Source organism: Trachemys scripta, unplaced genomic scaffold, assembly GCF_013100865.1.
Source record: "Trachemys scripta elegans isolate TJP31775 unplaced genomic scaffold, CAS_Tse_1.0 scaffold_26, whole genome shotgun sequence".
Lineage (NCBI taxonomy): Eukaryota > Metazoa > Chordata > Testudines > Emydidae > Trachemys > Trachemys scripta.
The window spans coordinates 777671-792611 of NW_023260511.1; the positions used below are offsets into that span (position 1 = coordinate 777671).

The following is a 14941-nucleotide window of genomic DNA, read 5'->3' on the forward strand; positions in this document are numbered from 1 at the left end:
AAAGTAGGGGGAAGGAAGGATAGACTCCTGCTCAGTCATGTATTGGTTGTACTGTCTAGATGAATAATTAGTGCACAGCAAACTTGGGTGTAAATCTACAATGCAATAGCTGGCCATGTATTAAGTGTCTGTGTAGACCCTCATGCTGCACACTATCAGTTCTCTAGTGTACATTCAACTAATCCTGCTTCAAAGCAGAGTAGAACAAAGCACACTAGTGAATCATTAGTGTGTGCCAGCAGGGTCCACAAGGACAGCTAATGCACTATTGATTCATAACCCAGCTTCCTATGCACTAGCTATTCATCTAGACAAGTCCTAGGTGGCCAACCCGTTGGTGGGCACAGCTCTGATGGGGAAGTGCAACACATTGTCTTCTGTACAGTATATCCCATTCTTTTCTTTCAAGCAGAAAGCACCTCAGGGAGTAGACTGTCTCTATCTGCAGGATCGAGGAGACTATCTCAGAAAAACAAAGCCATAATGATAAAATCATCTGAGAGTGAAACTCATCTGTGAGTTAAAATGGTGTGACATCAAAGCAAACTTACTATCAACGATCTCGGGTATTTCTGAAAAAGAAAAAAAATCCAAATGTTTAAATTTGTACATATTTTTATGTTCACTTTTATGCTACAGAATAAAATGACTGTCCTTGGGACATTTTGAGAAGGGGCAAAATAGATCGTGGCTGCATATTCCAGTTTCCTATAATCCAACACATTTCTGAAGCATCAGTTAGATGCTTAATTTCAGAGACTGAAATTAGGTTGAGTTGAAAATTCTCTTGAAACCATTTTTCAATGGATGATTGGGTTTACAACATTTTTTTTTAATTTCTGCTTAACACAGAAAATGTTAATTTATCATAAAAAAGCAAACATCCCAAACCTAATATATTTGGTTTTAGGTGAAAATTGACATATTTTGGTGGAAAATTTGAGAGTTTTTGTTTGGTAACCTCAGGTTCCCATTCTCTTATATGGACCAGTGAGATCATAATTAACAGACTCCCCTCACCAAGAGTTTCATCAGAGGTTCTACAGAGGTGAATTTTTCTATGGAAAAAATGCAATTTGGATCCACCTCTACTTGAGACTCAAAAACCAGACTGGGTTTATCAAACATGATGTGGCAAACCCTACACAGTATCAGCTCACAGCCATTACTGAACTAATTTACACCAGTTGGTTAGGGTCCCTATGGAGCCATGTGCCACTTGGAATTTGCCAGAGCAGAGTTGAGCTCTGCCATTCCCTCAATGAGAATAAATGATGATTAAACACATTTTTAGTTTCAGACACATGCTATGAGATAAACCACATACTGAAGGTTTTGAATGGGCCCAAAATATTTTTGGGTGCAGATCCTACTTCACTTTAACTAAGGCATTTTTCTGAATCATCAATGATAAGCCAATTCAAGAGGTACAGAACCATACTGGCCCAACCAAATCTGCTGTGGCTAATGCTACAAAGTATGTCCTAAGTGCCATAACAAATGTCACGGTGGTTTCTCTCATGACAGGATGCAAAGATGAGCCCTGGGAAGAACAGGCACATGGAGATGGCATCCATCTCTGTTGGGCCTTCAGTCCTTGTGAAAGCAATGAGTGAGAGATGCCCTGTGCAAAAAGTCTCTGTAACTGAGGGAACTGGGACTTCACTAATACTGAGAACAAGGGAAGATGGCAGCCATCTTGTAACAGGGAAGTTCTTTGTGGAGTTAAAGACCATTATCCTTCAGCAAACAACGTGCTGATAAATACATTTTCATTTAGAAAAAAAGTCATAAAAAAACCACATTAATCGTCACTCCCCGCCTCCCCCAAACTCCCAATAAATAAAACAAAATACACTGGAAAGGTGAAATAGTTTCCCCCTCTGTCACACACCAATGCATGTCGGGAAGGGGGTGGGGGCTCTGAAACTCAGAGATATGGGCTCTGCTAACTAACCCTCCTGTGAGCTAATCTAGGTTCCAGGAAGTATAATGAGAGTTCTAGTGAAAAAGGTAGAAGAAAAAAAATTCTTGCTGTTGAACTTGGATGAAAGTTTCATTTTTTCTTACCTACTTCAGACCTAAGAGTTTGTAGTTCTGGGGGGGAAAAGGCAGTAACAGGATCAGAAAAGTTTAATGTTCTTATGAATTTTCCAATTTCCATAATACCCCACCTTTCCCGCACCCCTTGGATCTCTGTAATGGCCAGCTCCAGTTGCACTGGAGTGAAAGGAAATAGAAAGATCAGGAAACAATAAGACCTGTTACCCTCATTCTTATGTCTCTTCAACATAACTGGGCCTTAAAGTCAATGACTTTTGCCAAGCGGGGCCATTCTGCAGATTCTCAACACAGACCCAGATTATTCCTTGTGGTGTGGCTGCTCTATGCTGAGCCCTCAGCACAAGGCTGACAGCTGAAGGAGGTTTGGCCCATTGTAGGAGGATCCTCCGATAACACAGAGCCAGCATAGTGTCTGCTACACCATCCCGAACCTTGAGTGCTTCACTAGGGGGTGTGTTCGTGATAGTCGGAGCATGGCCAGGGGTTTGTTTTCCCACCAGTCTCCAACTGCTGCATCAGTCCTGTGGAGGCAATGGCAGCTGTTGTAACTAGAGTAACCCTCAGGGAGGGGGCACTAGACTGGCTCAGAATGTGGGAAACTAAGAACTGGGAAACTAAGAATTGCGGAAATGCAAAGCTGAGCCTCACATCCCCTCATTTGTACATCATATTTGGCATTGAGTCCCCTTCGCTGTAGTCCCCCAAAAAGTGCTTAAACTGGAGTTTCTCCAGATCCCTAGAGGCCTTAATGCTCCTGAAAGTTGGATTCTGTCACATAGCAGGCTATGCTAATATCACATTTTATCATTGATCATAGAAATGTAGAGCTGAAAAGGACCTCAGGAGGTCATCTAGTCCAGCTCCCTCAGCTGAGGCAGGGCCAAGTAAACCTTTATCATCCCTGACATGTGCTTGTCCAACCTGTTCTTAAAAACCTCCAATGATGGGAATTCTACAACCTCCCTTGGAAGCCTACTCCAGAGCTTAATTACTCTTTTAGTTAGAAAGTTTCTCCTAGTACAGAACCCGAATCTCCCTTGTTGCAGAGTAAGCCCATTACTTCTTGTGCTGCAAGAAGGACAGGGAGAACAATACATTGTCCTCTTTAAAAAAACCTATAATATATTTCAAGACTGTTATCAGGTACGCCCTCAGTCTTCTTTTCTCATGAGTAAACCTGCCCAATTTTTAAAATCATTACTGATAGATCAGGTTTTCTAAACCTATTAGTTTTGCTGTTTTCTCCTGGACTCTCTCCAATGTGTCAACATTATTGCTGACAAAGAGCTATAAACCATGTGTGTGTTTGAAGAAAGCAACTTTCTACAATTAGCAACCTAATCCAGTAAAATAGTTTGAAAATTAGCAACATGGATGCATCTCCAGTTCCAGAGGGATTCACTCTGTTAAAAGCTCAATACTCCCATAAAGCACCTCCTTCCACTGCAGTGGCAGATGTCTTCAACTGGCATACAAAATATCTATCTGCCTTCTTCTTTTTCTTCTCTCCATATGACCGAGTGAGGTTTGACTTGGCTGAAGGGCAAGTAGGATACTGAGAAACCTTACCTTCTTCATTATGCTTTTCTTTCCCACCTGTATGAAGAGAAAGAAAGAGAGAACATTTCTCATTGACTAAACAGAAGTTCTTCTCAGCTCCATGCCCACACACTTAAAAGGCTGCACTTCTAGCACTGTAATGAAGATGCTCTAGGCTGATGGCAGAAAGCTCTCGCAGGGGTATAGTCAATCCACCTCCCTAAGGCTATGTCTACACGAGAGATCTTACAGCTGCTCAGCTATACCAATGTAGCTGTGCCACTGTACGATCTCTAGTGTAGCTGCTCTATGCCAACAGGAGAGAGCTCTCCCATCGACATAATTAATCCTCCCCCAGTGAGCAGTGGTAGCTGTGTTGGTGGGACACCAACACCCTTGAGCGACGTAAGTTATACTAATGTAAGTGGTAGTGTAGACATAGCATGATAGGCAATAGCTGTGTCAGCAGCAGAAGCCCTCCCCTCAACATAGTGCTGTGCATAGGGGGCAGTTAGGTCAATTTAACTACATTTCTCAGGGAATTGGATTATTCAGACCGCTGAGCGACATAGTAATACCAAGGTCAGTCTGTACTATAGAGCAGAGCTAGAACTGGTTGCAGATTGCAAACAGACATTGACACTTCCATGAGGCCTGGACTTACATGTCTGTCTTTGTGAGAGGAGTGGGGTTTAGCACACACCCCTCTCATTGTCGTCTCCCATTGTCTGACTTGGGGGACTCCCTTCCTATCATGCTGGCTTTTGTGGATCCTATTTTAAGGTGCCCATCTCTCCCCAAGCATTCTGCAGGGAGCTTAGGTGTCTAACTGAGGGTTATGGGGATTCCATCGTTATCCCAGTGAGTTTCTAGGTGTGTTGTGATCCTCAGTGTCACAACCCCTCAGTCCCTCTGTGGATCCAGGCGTAGGTACAAATTAATAAACATGTACGTTTAAAGAGAAGGATTGTTAAGCAGAGGCCTAGAAAGAGAGGCCTGTGTAAGAGATGCAGACTACTTGTCCTCCCTAAGGAACATATTAACAATCTCCACCAACAATGGATGTGGACCCCTCACAAGATTTCACCAACCATGAGGGGCATAGGTCTCACCAAAACACAGTAGCCTTATGTTCCACAAGCTCCTCCACTAAAGAAGTGAATAAAACCAGCAGGAACTCAAGCAAAGAACTTGTACACGTCCCGCCTGCAAAATGGCTTGCTACCAAATCTTGTGGCCAAACCTTTCCAAATAAGGACTTGCCTACACAAGGAAATTATCTCAAAAAAGTGTAGGGTATGAATTTAAAGCTCTATAGCTATTCTGCAGTAACTCCCGCTGTGGACAATCTTTTCCAGAAAAAGGGTATTTTCCAGTTTAGCTTAATCCACTTCCAAAATAGAGTAAGCTAAACTGGAAAAGACATTTTTTTCTCCAGAAGAGGAGTGTTCAAAAGGGGGACCTGTTCCAGAATAATTATGCCAGTCAGTCTCCCCATGTAGACAAGCCCAAAGAGTAATAGTTTTCCTTGGCAGTAGATTGAAAACTCTTCACCCTGAGCAATACTCTGTTTCCTATATCTGAGTGGAAACCTGTCTGACCCCAGTACACCCAGCACATCAGTTTCACAGACTCCCTATGTCACGATCAGTCACATTCAGCCTCTTCTGTAGATATGCCTGTGGAGGGTGCTAAGAGGTCCCCAGTATGTTCCTGTCCCCATTTATACTGGGAACCATTAAACATTATAAACCTCCCACACTATTAAACTGAGTAAAATGTTATTGTTTTAGTGAAGGCACATAGTTTCCCTCCACATGTAACTGTCCCGATACCAATTCAAACTTACTCTTCTTATTGTCCTTTCCTTCTGAAAAAGAAAAAAAAAAGCCTCATGTTTAAGTACATTCACACACCACTTGTAATAAAACCTGGGAAAATACCATAACACATTGCATCTAGTAAAGAGTTCAGACATTCCCAAGTACATAATTAATATTAAGTTCCAAAAATCTTCTTGACCAGCCCAGCTGTGTGAACTGAGGTACTGTAAGATCTTAGGTCTTGGCTTGAATACAAAATGTCATTTATCTCCTTGTAAATCTATTGAAATGAACTTGCATCCACACACAAAAGTGCTTCAATCCACTGTGTGGAGCACGAGGTAACATCACAAATTGTCCTTCAATCTTCAGGGCTAAGTAGTTATTGTGACTGCATTGTTTCAGTGCTGGTGTGTATGGAGCTACATGCATATTTCAAAAAAACCTTCCACAACGCAATGGAGCGGCATTAGTAACTCAAAAACAATGAGGAGTACTTGTACACCTTAGAGACTAACAAATTTATTTGGGCAGAAGCTTTCATGGGCTAAAAACCCAGTTCATCAGCTGCATGGAGTAGAAAATACAGTAGGAAGATATATATACGCAGTACACCTCTACCCCGATATAACGCGACCCGATATAACACAAATTTGGATATAATGCGGTAAAGCAGTGCTCCGGGAGGCGGGGGGGAGTGAGGGGCTGCGCACTCCGGTGGATCAAAGCAAGTTTGTTATAACGTGGTTTCATCTATAACGCAGTGAGATTTTTTGGCTCCCGAGGACAGCGTTATATCGAGGTAGAGGTGTACATGAAAAGATGGGAGTTGCCTTACCAAGTGGGAGGTCAGTTCCAACGAGACAATTCAATTAAAGTAACTCAGTTTCATAGCTGCTTCAGCTGGTGAACCTCCAACAGTTCACTGGTGTAGAGTCCCCTCTCACCCTCCCTGGCCATCCCCACAAGCCATCCCCATTCCCACAAATATTCCACTACTTCCACTAATGTCCCCTCACCCCACCCTCAAACTTGCAGTGTCACAGGAAAGAATTGGGAATATAAAACTCCTAAATAATGCATCCCCGGAACTGCCCTCCCATTCCTGGCACCTGGAGATCTTGGAGAACAAAGGGAGGAGAAAGGGCTAATTCATGTACTTGGCCCTCTCTGGAGATGCAAAGCAGGGGGAACGAAGGATGAAATCCTGCTATGTCATGTACTTGTTGTTCTCTATGGATGAATAGTTAGTGCACAGCAAACTTGGATGTAAATCTATAATGCAATAGCCGGCCATGTATTAAGTGTCTGTGTAGACCCCCCTGCCACACACTATCAGTTCCCTAGTGCACATTCAACTACTCCTGCTTCAAAGTACAGTAGATCAAAGCACATTAGGGAATCGTTAGTGTGTGCTATCAGGGTCCACAAGGACAGCTAATGCACTATTGATTCATAACCCATCTTGCCATGGACTAACTGTTCATCTAGATAAGTCCTAGGTTGCTGGGCACCTAGGTGGTGGGCACAGCTCTGATGGGGAAGTGAAACACACTGTCTTCTGTACTGTACATCCCATTCTTTTCTCTCAGGCCAAAAGCACCTCAGGGCTAGGACTGTCTCTCTCCACAGGACCAAGGAAACAAAACAAAGCCATAATGATAAAATCATCTGTGAGTGAAAACAGTGTGACATCAAAGCAGACTTACTGTCAACGATCCCGGATATTTCTGAAAAAAAACAAATATTTAGATTTGTACATATTTTTATGTTCACATTTATGCTACAGAATAAAATGACTGTCCTTGGGATATTTTGAGAAGGGGCAAAATAGATGGTGGATGCATATCCGAGTTTCATGTAATCCAACACATTCCTGAAGCATAAGTTAGATGCTTAATTTCAGAGACTGAAATTAGGCTCAGTTGAAAATTCTCTTGAAACTGTTTTTCAGTGGATGATCGGGATTACAACAAAATGTTTTGTTTTCTGTTATTTTGTTTTTTTTACAAAAATGTTCTGTTTGAAAATGTTGAATTTATCATAAAAAAACAAACTTCCCAAACCAAAAATATTTGGTTTTAGGTGAAAATTGACATATTTTGGTGGAAAATTTGAGAGTTTTTGTTTGGTTACCTCAGGTTCCTGTTCTCTTATATAGGCCAGTGAGATCATAATGAACAGACTCCCCTCACCAAGAGGTTCATCAGAGGTTCTACAGAGGTGAACTTTTCTGTGGAATAATGCCATTTGGAGTCACCTCTACCTGAGACTCAAAAACCAGACTGGGTTTATCGAACATGATGTGGCAAACCTTACACAGTATTAGCTCAGAGCCATTACTGAACTAATTTACACCAGCTTGTTAGGGTCCATACGGGGCCATGTGCCACTTGAAAATTGCCAGGGCAGAATTGAGCTCTGCCATTCCCTCAATGAGCATAAATGATGATTTAACACATTTTTAGGTTCAAACACATGCTATGAGATAAACCATGTACAGAAGGTTTTGAATGGGCCAAAATATTTCTGAGTGGAGATCCTACTTCACTTTAACTAAGGCATTTTTCTGAATCATCAATGATAAGCCAATTCAAGAGGTACAGAACCATACTGGCCCAACCAAATCTGCTGTGGCAAATGCTACAAAGTATGTCCTAAGTGCCATAACAAATGTCATAGTGGCCTCTCTGGTGACAGGATTCAAAGATGAGCCCTGGGAAGAACAGGCACATGGAGGTGGCATCCTTCTCTGTTGGGCCTTCAGTCCTTGTGAGAGCAATGCCTGAGAGATGCCCTTGCAAAAAGTCTATGTAACTGAGGGCATTGGGGCTTCACTAATACTGAGAACAAAAGAAGATGGCAGCCATCTTGTAACACGGAAGTTTTTTGTGGAGCTAAAGACCATTATGCGTCAGCAAACAGCGTGTGCTGATTAATAAAACTTCATTTAAAAAAAAGTTGGAAAAAAAACCATTAATCATAACTCCCCGCCTCCACCCAGCTCCAAATAAGACAAAACAAAATACACTGGAAAGGTAAAATAGTTTTTCCCTCTGTCACACACCAGTGCATGGGGAGAGGAGGAGGGGGTGAGACTCTGAAACTCGGAGAAATGGGCTTTGCTAACTAGCCGTCCTGTGAGCTAATCTAGGTTCCAGCAAGTATAATGGGAGTTCTAGTGAAAAAGGTAGAAGGAAAAAAATTCTTGCTGTTGAACTAGGATGAAAGTTCTGAAGAAAATATGGTAATATGTCATTCTTAAAATAGTATTCTGAGAACGTACCCTCTGTCACTTGGACTCCATCTGAAAGAAAAATCAAGATGGGAACTTTATTTATTATTTCTAAAGGGAGTTTGGGGTAGATTCTCTGCACTGTTCCTTTCTCTTTCCATGGCCCAGACAGTGCAAAGGGAGCAAACAGGGCACAGGGCATGTCAGGGGACAGAAGGAGACCTGATCCATCATGCAAAGTCACAATTATCTACAGCCAATCATTCTGAAATACACATGCATCATTCGGAACCACAGAAGGTTCAACTTATGGTGTTCCTGAGTATGGACTTCTGTGACATTGGAGGCTGGGGAGAATAAGGCTGTATCTGCCCTGTCTACCTGGAGTGAACCACTGGGGTTACGGGGCTGTTTGAGTGCAGTTTAGATGATAATTCTACCCTATCGTAACCAGTAAAAATCCTTTTCCCATTTGCTCTATTGTCACGCTGTGATAAATTCAGTTGATAAAGTAAAACTCCTCTGACATATTTACTAAAATATCCAGCATATGGGCTGCAGGGGGAGCAGAACCATTGTCCCTGTCCCCTGTGGGGCACTGTACACACCAAGGGAGTAGGGACAAAGCAGTGCCTGTGTTCCCCTGAACACAAGGCTTGAAAGTCTACCACGTGAGAGGGAGGGGTCTTTACTCCCTGCCCATTCACACTGTGCACCTGCACCAAGGCCAGGCAGAATCTGCCCCTTCTCCAGAAGCCACACACCTTCCTAATTAACCACCTGTGAACTGATCTGGATGGAAAGAAAACCCAGCAGAAAACAAATGGCTGTGTGTTGAGTAGTGACATCTGAAAGTAATTATATGTGATCACTCCCGGAGCGTTATTCTGTTTGGTGTCAGTGTTCAGAAAGCAATGGAAACTTACCTTCCACTTCTTGGACTTGGACTGAAAGAAAAATCACCAAATCATCTTTTTAGTTTTCTCACAGACATTGGTTTCAACAGAGATGCAATTCCCAGGGTGAAAAATTGCTGCCCATGCATCCCTCAGCCCCCATTGCCGAACCCTCTCATTCTACCCCACCCCTTAATTTATATTCTGATCCAGCTCCCCTCACTGGAAATGCTGCAGAACCTCCCACTATCAAATAGAAGTGTAAAACGCACCTCAGACCAACAGAAACACTGAGTGCACCCTGGTTTCCCTGCCACAGGGCCATTAAAATCCCACTATCAAATACAGAAAATGGCAACCAGTTTCAGACATGCTGCAGGGTTCCACTATTCCCAGGCTTGCAATGTTACCCAGCCAACTTGGGAGCAAAACCTGATCAGATTTTAACCAAATTCTGATAACACTAGCTGATAGCAGGAACAGAATCATATTCAGCAAATTGAGGGCTATTTCTTTCTTTCTTACCAGCAAAATTTTCATTTACTAATCATAGAAAAAATAGCAGTATGCAATCTCTCTCCTATAATGTTAATAAACCCTTCAAATTAACTTCAACTTGTGAAACAATTCACTCATTAATCACTGCACTGTGTGTTTCACTTCTGAGTAACAGACTATGTTGGGAGGTAGCACAGGTGAGATGAGAACCTACATGGTTCATTGCTGTTGATCCTGTACCTTCAATTACATTGAAGCACAGGTGAATCTGAGGGTAAAGTTTGTCCCTCTTGGTGTAACTGCTCAAACAGAAAATAACACTTCCATTTTGTATGAATTTGCACAATAAAAAACAATATTTTCAATGTGTGCATATGTTTCCAGATTTGGTGGATTGTTTAACAGAACTCTGCAGAAATTAGTAGAAAATCCATCTACTAACCAATACTATATTTCCATTAACCAATGAGCGGGAAAGTCTTAAGTGTAAGGAGGATCAAAAACATTTGGGAGGGTTTCTTCTTGTTGTTGTATAATAATAGTTTTGCTTGTTGAAAAGTCAATGCAATCTTACCTTTCCCCCCTCTTTTTGACCCTAGGCAAACAAACAAAATATAGAGTGTCATTGTGCAACAAAGTCAAGAGGAAATCCGTGTAACAACATTTATATAACATTTATTTCTTTTTTCAGTGTTAAAATGTCAGAATAATATTATTAAGTAGATAAACAAAAAAGAACCCTAAGAAACAAGACTGTTTGTTTGTTTGTTTGTTTGTTTGTTCGTTTGTTTTTTAGCAAAAATTGCTGTCCCTAGAGTGTAGAAAAGCACAAAATGGTAATAGTTATTATAGTCGATTGCAAGGTCTGCTTTAGTTAAGGTTTAGACTAGCTTTCTGTTATAGCTTGACTTTCCTAAACCCTACCCAGCTCCTTGCAGTGTTTTGAATTCTGATGTGCCATCTGGGGGACCTGGCTTGGTTAGAGATCCAAATTTGGGGTAATTTGACCAATAGGTTTCCATGATATAGCAACATGATACAGAAAAAATAGTTTTCCTAAAGTTCATAGGTTGTATCATCATATTTTTGTCCATTGACAGGGCTATGATTATTGTAGGACAGTTGCAATTGCTTGAGGATACAGGGAAATTGCTAGCTCTTTGGAGGAAAGCCAAAATAACACTGTTATCAGAAAAAAAGTTTAGTCCTCATGTAGGGCAAATACCAAATGCTCATGAGCTAAATGAATTGCACTGAGTACCTAGAAGTTAATAAGGTGATAAGTAAGTCAGCATGGACATGTCAAGAACAAAATCATGTCAATCCAACCTAATAGCATTCTTTGACAGGGTAGCAATTCTTGCGGATATGAAAGAAGTGGTAGATGTGGTATGTAATTACTTTAGTAAGGATTTTGATACTGCCTCACATGACCTTCTCATGAACAAATTAGGAAAATACAAACTAGATGGACCTACTCTATGGTGGATGTGTAACTGGTTTGAAAACCTTCCCAGAGAGCTGTTATCAGTGGTTCACAGTCTAGCTGGAATGACATATCGAGTGGGGTCCCACAGGGATCAGTTCTGGGTCCAGTTCTGTTCAATATCTTCATCAATTATTTAGATGATGGCATAGAGGGTACACTTCTAAAGTTTGCCCATGGTACCAAGCTGGGAGGGGTTGCAAGTGCTTTGGAGGATAGGATGAAAATTCAAAATAATCTGGACAAACCAGAGAAATGGTCTGAAATAAACAGGATAACACTCAATAAGGGCAAATGCAAAGAACTCAATTTAGGAAGGAACAATCAGCTGCACACATACAACATGGGAAATGACAGTCTAAGAAGGACTACTGCTGAAAGAGATCTGTGGGGTGGTCATAGTGGATCACAAGCTAAATATGAGTCTACAGTGTAACACTGTTGCAAAAACCCTCAAACATCATTCTGGGCTGTATTAGCAGGAGTGTTGTAAACTAGACAGGAGAAGAAATTCTTCCACTCTACTCTGTGATGATTAGGCCTCAACTGGAGTATTGGATCCAGTTTTGGGTGCCCGACAACAGAAAGGATGTGGACAAATTGGAGTGAGTCCAGCAAAGGGCAACAAAATGATTAGGGGGCTGGGACACATGGCTTACGAGGAGAGGCCGAGGAAATTGGGATTATTTAGTCTGCAGAAGAGAAGAGGGATGGGGATTTGATAGCAGCCTTCAATTACCTGAAGGTGGCTTCCAAAGAGGATGGGGCTAGGCTGTTCTCAATGGTGGCAGATGATGAACAAGGAGCAATGGTCTCAAGTTGCAGTGGGGGAGGTCTAGGTTGGAGATTAGGAAAAACTATTTCACTAGGAGGGTGGTGAAGCACTGGAATGGGTTACCTAAAGAGGTGGTGGAATCTCCATCCTTAGAGGTTTTTAAGGACTGGCTTGACAAATCCCTGGCTGGGATGATTTTGCTGGGGTTGGTTCTGCTTTGAGTAGGGGCATTGGACTACATGACCTCCTGAGGTCTCGTCCAACCCTAATCTTCTATGATTCTAGCTACTAAAAAACTATGTACAGAAAAAAAGATAGCTGGGCTAATAGAAATCTGATGAGGTTCAACAAGGACAAGTGCAGACTCCTGCATTTAGGATGGAAGAATCCAATGCACTGATCCTGGAAATACACCATATCACCTGATGTATGGATGGGAACCGAACTTGCCCAGAAATTTATGTTTTAGTGTATGTGAGGCTGGAGACAACAATGAGAATCATCAGTGTATTGCAAAATTGACAGCAATTGCGTACCTATTGTATTGCTACCTTAGCAGCTCAAAGGAACTCAAATCAGACCAAGCACCAACATTATGCTATATATCATTCCCCAAGCACTGCTGCCAGGGAACAGAGTTGTTTTATAAAATCTGGGTACAGTTTCTCAGGACTGGAGAAGACCACTAGAGGAGAGCCACTCTAGCTATCCCTTGACTATCAGTGAATCTAACACAACCTTTGAACAGGCTTTTAGGTGGGTGGACTATGCGGTATTATGTGTGAGTTGTGGATTAACCAAATTCCTGATGTCTGTTTTGGGTTGCTCAATGACTTATATGTAAGTTTATACAAGGTTCTTTTGACTGTTTTCCATTTTCCCTGCCCCCAAAGACTGCTGAGTGCTTGTGAGTGTGTGTGTGTGGCGGGGGTGGGCGGGGGGAGAGGGGGGAAGCCTATAAAGGTGACTAGGACAATTTTATTTTAATTTCGAAGAATCAGAAATTTCAGTACAGCTGTTGGTGGGGGCTGGAGGCAGTTTTATTTAGCTTAGAAAGGGAAATCTAAAGAGATTGAGCTCAACCGTAGCTACTGCCGTTGATACTGGGCAGTAAAGTTGCACTTTATTTTGCAGACATAACTGGTCCCTTAATGCAACATTTAAACACTCTCGAAACTTGCAATCCTCTGTTAGTAGCCTTATTTCAGCCATATATTCAGGGATGGTTTCATTTTTGTTTGGATTCCATTTATTAAAGCAGAAACCAATGACTTTGGGAATAATCGATATAGTAGAATTTCCACAATCAGGCCGGGCAAAATTTTGTAGTGAAAACATTTTTGTGTGAAATGTGCAGATTCAGCAACATTGAAACTTTTCAGGAATTCATGTTGGTTTTTCTAAATTGTTTGTCAGAAAAAAAATCTTTAAAAAAGTTCTGAAGAAATCAAAATGTTTCATTATGACACTTTCTAAAGGAAATATTTCAATTTTTCAGTTAAAAACATCTTTTTATTAAAAAAAATCTTTTAATTTTTTTATCCAAAATAAATATAAAAATGGTCAAAATCTAAATGGACCATTTTGCTTTTTTTGAGATAGGACAGATCATTTCTTTTGGGGAGGATCTTTGGAATTGCCAATGTGCCAAAACTCCATTATTAATACAGCTCCACACAGCAGATGTTTTGTCTGTGGGTTTAATGTGAGCTCATAGGCTAGGCAGCAGGTTATATATTTAAGACTCCATTAAACTCAGTAAAAACACCACCTTTCTCTCACCATCCGTACCATTAACCATTCTGTCCCCTTCCAGTCTTTCAATACAGGAGACCAGTCTTCTACTGAATCTGCAAATAATTCCAGTTTTCCTGAATAGCCAGGCATTTTTAACACATTTCTTCTTCCTCGCTGAGCAATTTTCATGCCCAGTGGCTACAGTTTCCCTTTACACCCACTTTCACTAGGCATATCAAATATGGCTTTTTCAAACCAAGAAGTTAAAAAATCACAAACAAACCCCCCATAATCATGGTACTGAAAACAAACGATTAAATCATGTTTTTTGGCCTGTCTTCTGAACTCTTCCTGTCACCACCATTGTGTGGATGACAGTAAGTGTTGCTGACTCTCATATATTTATAGTGAGTAAGGTGATTTTGTCCCCTGGTGCAGGAGCACCAGAAAACCCAGCTGAGATCAGATTTCACACATTGGTGTAAAGTGCTGCCTGACTGTGCAGAGTTTCCAGGTTCTCCCTAAAATCAAAACAACTAGTTCTGTGCTTCCTCCCTGCCCCACATCAATTCATTTTGTGCTTCCCAACCTCACAGCTCTCCCACCCTCTCATCAACTCTGCCCACTTGTCACACATAGTTTCTGCAATCCCCAGCTTCACTTATTCCCAACTCTCCTGACCCAGCTCTGCTCCTCCTCCAGCTGTGCATGGTCTATGTACCCCCAAGCACGAACCCCAGTTGGAGTTCTTGGTCACAAGGCACAGACGAAAGGGGTTTACAGAAGTTGTGCTGTTCCAGGCCTGCAGTCAGAATGACATACAGCCAACATAGTTTATATGATGCATAGGCGCTGACTCCCTGGGTGCCCCGGGGCTGGAGCACCCAC

The 14941-nt window shown here is 41.7% G+C and overlaps 1 long non-coding RNA gene across 2 annotated transcripts; it reads right to left on the reverse strand.

Annotated features, from left to right (window-relative positions):
* Positions 1-551: 551 nt before the first annotated feature.
* On the reverse strand, positions 552-10643 carry LOC117870363. 2 transcript variants are annotated; one of them, XR_004643971.1, is made up of 8 exons: positions 10630-10643; positions 9588-9608; positions 8713-8733; positions 7136-7156; positions 5453-5473; positions 3634-3660; positions 2071-2097; positions 552-572 (listed from the first exon to the last, which is right to left on the reverse strand). It is a non-coding gene; the product is annotated as an uncharacterized LOC117870363 (long non-coding RNA). The 2 variants fall into 2 exon arrangements; XR_004643972.1 differs by lacking the exons at positions 2071-2097; positions 3634-3660 and having other exon boundaries at positions 555-572.
* Positions 10644-14941: the final 4298 nt, after the last annotated feature.